The sequence below is a fragment of the Chionomys nivalis genome, chromosome 3 (assembly GCF_950005125.1).
Source record: "Chionomys nivalis chromosome 3, mChiNiv1.1, whole genome shotgun sequence".
Classification (NCBI taxonomy): Eukaryota; Metazoa; Chordata; class Mammalia; order Rodentia; family Cricetidae; genus Chionomys; species Chionomys nivalis.
Genome location: NC_080088.1, coordinates 103,940,807 through 103,946,806, shown reverse-complemented (window position 1 = coordinate 103,946,806; position 6,000 = coordinate 103,940,807).

Genomic DNA, 6,000 nt, shown 5'->3' with positions numbered 1-6,000 from the left:
TACCACCCTAGACTTAGTAATTTGACAGCCATGATTGTGTACTAAGAGCTTTAGGTAGATTACTGTCTTGAGGACTTCAAGACTGTGGAAATCAAGAAAAACATATGTAAACCCCTATTTCTTTTTTTTTCTTTTTCTTATTTAAATAATTTTTTTTTCACTTATTTTACCTACCTACCAGTTTCCCCTCCCTGCTCTCCTCCCATCCCTTCCCTTCCTCATCTGCCCCCTCCCCATCCACTCCACCTCCCTCCATCCAGAAAGGGACAGGCCCCCCACTGGCCGGTAGAAAGCCAGGCCCTTCAAATTGAGGCAGGACCAAGCTCCTCCCCCGACGTTGGGGCGGGGCCTGGTAATCCAAGGTGGGGAACAGGTTACCAGAAGCCAGCTAAGAGCCAGGGAGAGGTCCTGCTCTCCTGGTTGGAAGCCTTACTGTTGGGCTGGAGAGGTGTCTCAGAGGTTAAGAGGCTGCTCCTCCGGAGGTCCTGATCTGGCGCCCTCTTCTGGTCTGCAGGCGCACATAGTGGCAGAACATTGTTACGTAATAATTCTTAAAGGGGGGGGGAGAGACAAAGCTACGTGATTGGCGAGGACGGAAGGGAGCAGGTTGGGTGGGCTGAGTACTGGACGTAGGTTGGAGGCAGGATGGAGGGGGAAAGGAACAAAAGCGCCATCTTGATGGGGGTGGCTTTTGCCAGGGACCTACAAAGATGACCCCAACTAAGACTTCTAGCAATGGTGTGTGTGTGTGGGGGGGGGCTGTCTAACTGACCACCTACTGTAAGCAGATTGGTGACAAACTTAATTTATAGTATTAGCTCTCAAAAACTGGCCGGCAGGGCCGGGCGGTGGTGGCGCACGCCTTTAATCCCAGCACTTGGGAGGCAGAGGCAGGCAGATCTCTGTGAGTTCGAGACCAGCCTGGTCTACAAGAGCTAGTTCCAGGACAGGCTCCAAAACCACAGAGAAACCCTGTCTCGAAAAACCAAAAAAAAAAAAAAAAAACTGGCCGGCAGGTGATGGGCCAGGCAAGACATTCCTTTTTGCTTCAAAATCAGGCTGGGTTTTTGTTTGTTTTTTATTGAGTCTTTTTTTGTTTTTAAAGACTCATTTTAGTTTTCGCCTGTATGCATGCCTATGTACTGCTTGTATGTCTGGTGCCATAATGGCTAGCAGAGGGTGTGGGATCCACTTGAAGTTCCAGATAGTTGTGAACCACCATTGAACCAGATCCTCTGGAAAATCAGCAAACATTCTTAACCTCTGAGCCATCTCCGCAGCCTCTAAAGGTTGTAATTTGTAATTGTGTCTGTGTGTGTGCAGGCACATATGAGTTCAGTGCCCATGGAGGCCAGAAGGGGCCATCAGATCCCTTAAAGCCAAAGTTAAAACTGTTTGTGAGCCCCTTGATACATAAAATGGGAACCAAAATCTGGTTCTCTGTAAGAGCAGTGTTTGGGTTTTTTTGAAACAGGATTCACTGTGTAGCCCAGGCTGGCCCCAGTTTCCTGAGTGCTGGGATTACAAACATGCCACCAAACATCTGTATTTGTAAAGACTGAAAACCGTGTCCGTCTGCGGGGCTCTCCAGGTCCAGTTGCTTCTGCTACATTGTCGCTGTTCCCTGTGTGCCTTCCAGGACTTTGTGTCTTTGCAAAGAGAACACTATCTTACGTGGAACTGTGTGAGAGGTAAATTTTATTCCTTTAGAACTCATAATTTCTTTTTCTCCTTAAGGTTTGGTTGATTATTCTTGTATCTTTTGCTCTGTAAAGTTTAAATTATAACAAAATAGTTTGTGATTTTGAGTGTGCGCGCGGGGGGGGGGACTTGTATAAGGCTTATGTTTAATTTGTTTGTTTGTTTGTTTCCTGAGGTGGTCTACTCTCTGTATAGTCAAGGATGCCTTTGACTTTTCCATCCTCTTACCTCCGCCTCCCAGGTGCTAGGTGTCAGGAGTTCACTACCACGCCAGGCCCTGTCTTGTTAAACGAGTCTCATTCTCTCCAGGGTTATTAAAGATCTAACATTGGTTCATTTTCACAGCAAAGCCTCTGTTTTGTGGTTACATAGTGTAGAAATGACCTCATTGTGGGCTTTGGTGGAAAAGCCTAAAGTGCCCTCTGTTGGCTAAACATGGAATGACTGTGGGATTTTCAGAAATAGACCAACCAGAATGCGTCGGAAGCTGTGTCTACTTTGCGCCCAGTGAGCAGGCTGGTGAGTAGAGGCAGCTGCTGTCCAGCCTGGCCGCTTGAGTTCTATCCCAGGACCTCACGTGGTGAGCGACGGAACTGAATCCTGCATGTTGTCCTCAAATAAAGAGATGAAAGGGATTGTTTTTAATAAGAGGAAGCGGGGCTGGAGCTACGATTCAGTGGTCGGGAACACTTGTTGCTCCTGCAGAGGACCCCGGCTGTCTTCTGCACGTACCCGCTGTCTCACAACTGTCTGGAGCTCCAGTTCTGGGATCCGGCGCCCTATTCTCAACTCTTCGGGCGGGCGCTAGGCAGACATTCGGTGCATATACATAACACACATATGGGCCAGACATTCAGAAAAACAAATCTTTAAAAATTTTAAAAAATAACAAAAAGGAGAAAGTTTTGTCTACAAAAAGAGTCCACTGCGATGAGCCTCTTTTTTTTTTTTTTTTTTCGGGGTGGGAGTGGTGTTTTTGTTTTTTGTTTTTCCGAGACAAAGTTTCTCTGTGGCTCTGGAGCCTTCCTGGAATTCACACTGTAGATTAGGTTGGCCTCGAACTCACAGAGACCCGCCTGCCTCTGCCTCCCAAATGCTGGATTCAAGGTGTGCACCATCACCACCACCCGCAACACATTTATTTGCTAGTGACATATTACTTAACCTGCCCCTTTGAGCTAAGATTGGTAATATTGATGCTGTCAAGACATGGCTCTTTTTCCATCTTCACAACTAGATCATTGAAAGGTGACTTAAGGGTGAAACAGTCTCCTGTCCATAATGCAGATGGAGCTGGCTCGGAGAGATCACAGTGAGGCTAAGATTTATGGTTTCCTTTTACAGTGGTGGTAAATGATGACCAGGGAGCCGAGTCTGGCCACACACTCACTCATTTCGGTCTTGTCTGTGGCTGCACTCCTGCTACGATGACAGATACCAAAAGGCTTGCCAAACCTAGAAACCTTGGCTCTGTGGCTCTGGGCAAGAAAGCCTGGCCAACCCACACTCTTGGTATTTTAATCCTATATAGCCTTGGGACTAGCATCTAGCCAACCTAAAGAGTTCAGCTGAATTCAGTTCCAAATAAACACCAGAACTTAAGAGCTAGTAAATCAGGTGTGATGGTGTATGCCTGTGGCAGAGGCAGGAGGATTAGAAGTTCAAAGTCCATCCTGGGGCTGCTAAAGGAGTTCTAGGCCAGTCCTGGGATATGTGAGGCCCTGTCTCAAAATAAAGACTGGAGAGACGGCTCAACATTTAAGAGCACTGGCTGCTCTTCCAAAGGAACTGGGTTCAATTCTCCATACACACATGACAGCTCACAACTGTCTGCAATTCCCATTCCAGGGGATCTGACACCCTCACACAGACATACACGCAGGCAAAACACCAATGTATGTAAAGTAAAAATATTAAAAATTTTTTTCTTTGTGGAGAGTTGGCAAAACAATAGCATTGAGTGCCTAATTTCAGGGCTTGATGTCAAATGACTTGTTTATCCGATTCTTGGGGGAGTTCCAGGGCCCAACAACCTCTGTACTCTGAGAGGAGACCCACCAGCCCATCCTCAGCGCTCCCTGACCCTTCTGCACAGCCTCTGGGAGCTGCTGGGAGTGGTGTGGAGGCTCAGCAAGCAAACTGTCCACCCAGACATCTCCTTTAGGCCTTCCTACTTTCCCAACAGCCCGCACTCCAGGCTGCTGACCTTGGATTTCCCAAACCGTGTAAACAAAACCAAGAGGGAAAGTACATTCCTAAGGGAAATTCTTGGCAGAAAATACAAGAAAGCTCCAGCACATAAAAATGATTACGCAGGCATTGTCCCGCCTGACATTTTGGGGCTCTGTGTTTTCTTTCCTTTCTTCTTTCTTTCTCTCCCCCACTCCCATTTTTTTTTGTTGTTGTTGTTGTTAGATTTTTGTTGTTGTTGTTGTTGTTATTCTTTTGAGACAGGGTTTCTCTGTGTAGCCTTAACTATCCTGGAATTCTCTCTGTAGACCAGGCTGGCCTCGAATTCACAAAGATCCGTTTGCCTCTGCCTCCCAAGAGCTGGGATTAAAGGCCTGTGCCACCACTGCCGAGTCCACTTTCATTTTTGAGACAGGGTCTCACACAGCTCAACTTGGCCGCAAACCCGCTGTCTAGCTGAGAATAACCTTCAATTTCTGATCCTGTTTCTACCTCCATGGTGCTGGGAGTTACAGGTCTTATTTTTGTATTTCTTTGTGTGTTTGTGCACACATGCTCATGGAGGCCGTGGTGTGGGTGCGGAGGTTGGAGGACAGTTTCCAGGACTTGGTTCTCTCCCACCACATGGGCTTCAGTGTTCGCACACAGGGTGGTGGAACGTGCCTTGACCTGATGACCCACTTCATCAGTCCGAATTTTATTTTGATTATTGTCCCAGTTTCCAGTTAATATATTACTGGGGGTGGAACCCAGGGTTAGTGCATTGTAGGAACTCTACCAACTAAACTACAGCGTCAACGGTTTGTTTTTTAGGGCTCACTATGTATCCCCATCTGGCCTGGAACTCTTCCTGCCTCAGTCTCCCAAGGGCAGCGGTTGCAGGTGACTGCCACCCCCACTCGGATCCTCATCAGCCTTTCAGAATGTCTTCTCCATGCTCCTTAGCCACATGACTTTCTCACGCCGACTCCTAAGAGGGGAGAGGCCTTCTGGCAGAGTGGATAAACGAGGAAAATCGATCCAGCGAACCAACCTGGGCCTGCTCAGATTTCTTATTATGTATGATAAAATTCTTTCTGTTGCCTAAGCCAAAATCTGGTTGCAATTTCTGTTGCAATGGAAGCACTCTGTCATAAGGAAGAGAGGAAATTGTTTGAGTTGGCGGCTTTTGCTAGTTTGTGCTCCCCTGACAGGACTTCAGGGAACTCAGGCTGGCGTCTAACTTATTATGTATCTGAGGATGACTGTCTGTGTCCATCTCCCAGGTGCTGGCATTACAGGTCTATGCCCCTACGCCCTGGCTTCATTTTCCATTTCTGTCAATGGTATGAGAGTATATGAGGAACTCAGTGAGAAAGTAGTTTAAAATCTGAAGTCTGGGCTGGAGAAAAGACTCAGTGGTTAAGAGCACTGACTGCTCTTCCAGAGGACCTGAGTTCTGATCCCAGCACCCACACTGGGGCAGCTTAGATCCACCTTCACTCCAACTCCAGGGACCTGATGCCCTCCCTCTTCTGGCCTCCAAGGGCGCCTGTACATACTCACACACAAAGCAGGACAAAAACCTGACTGACTTCTCTGTCCCGGTTTTCTCTGTGTCAAAGTCCTGGTTGATTCTACAAAGGTATGCTTATCATTTGAGTCATCTGCCCGAACCTGTCCCTTCAGGATGGGCAAAAAGACGAATGGCTGAGGCATCTTACTGTCCCCTCGACACTGTCCTCCTCCAGGTGGATTCTCGGAACGGAAGAGACTCCCAGCAAAGACACCTACCCACAACCCCCTGGGAGCCATTGTCCACGATGGCAAGGCCACAGGGGAAGCAGGGGTGATCCTAATCAGCTTGTCTCCAGCTGAAAGGATTTCTTTGGACCACCTCACAGAATCAAAACCAAGACAACCCACTTGACTGGGGTTGCTTTATTTGCATACCTTGTCTCCTCTGCCCCAATTCATTGTCTACTTAAATCCCAAGTTCACGTCAATTATCAGATGAACTTGGAGGTAACAGGAGCCTCTTCCCAGTGTGGCTGCGTGGATTAACTCTCTGGTTTTCTCTTTAAGTGGTTTACTGAAATGGGCAACAAAGCCTGTCGGAGCTGCTGAAAG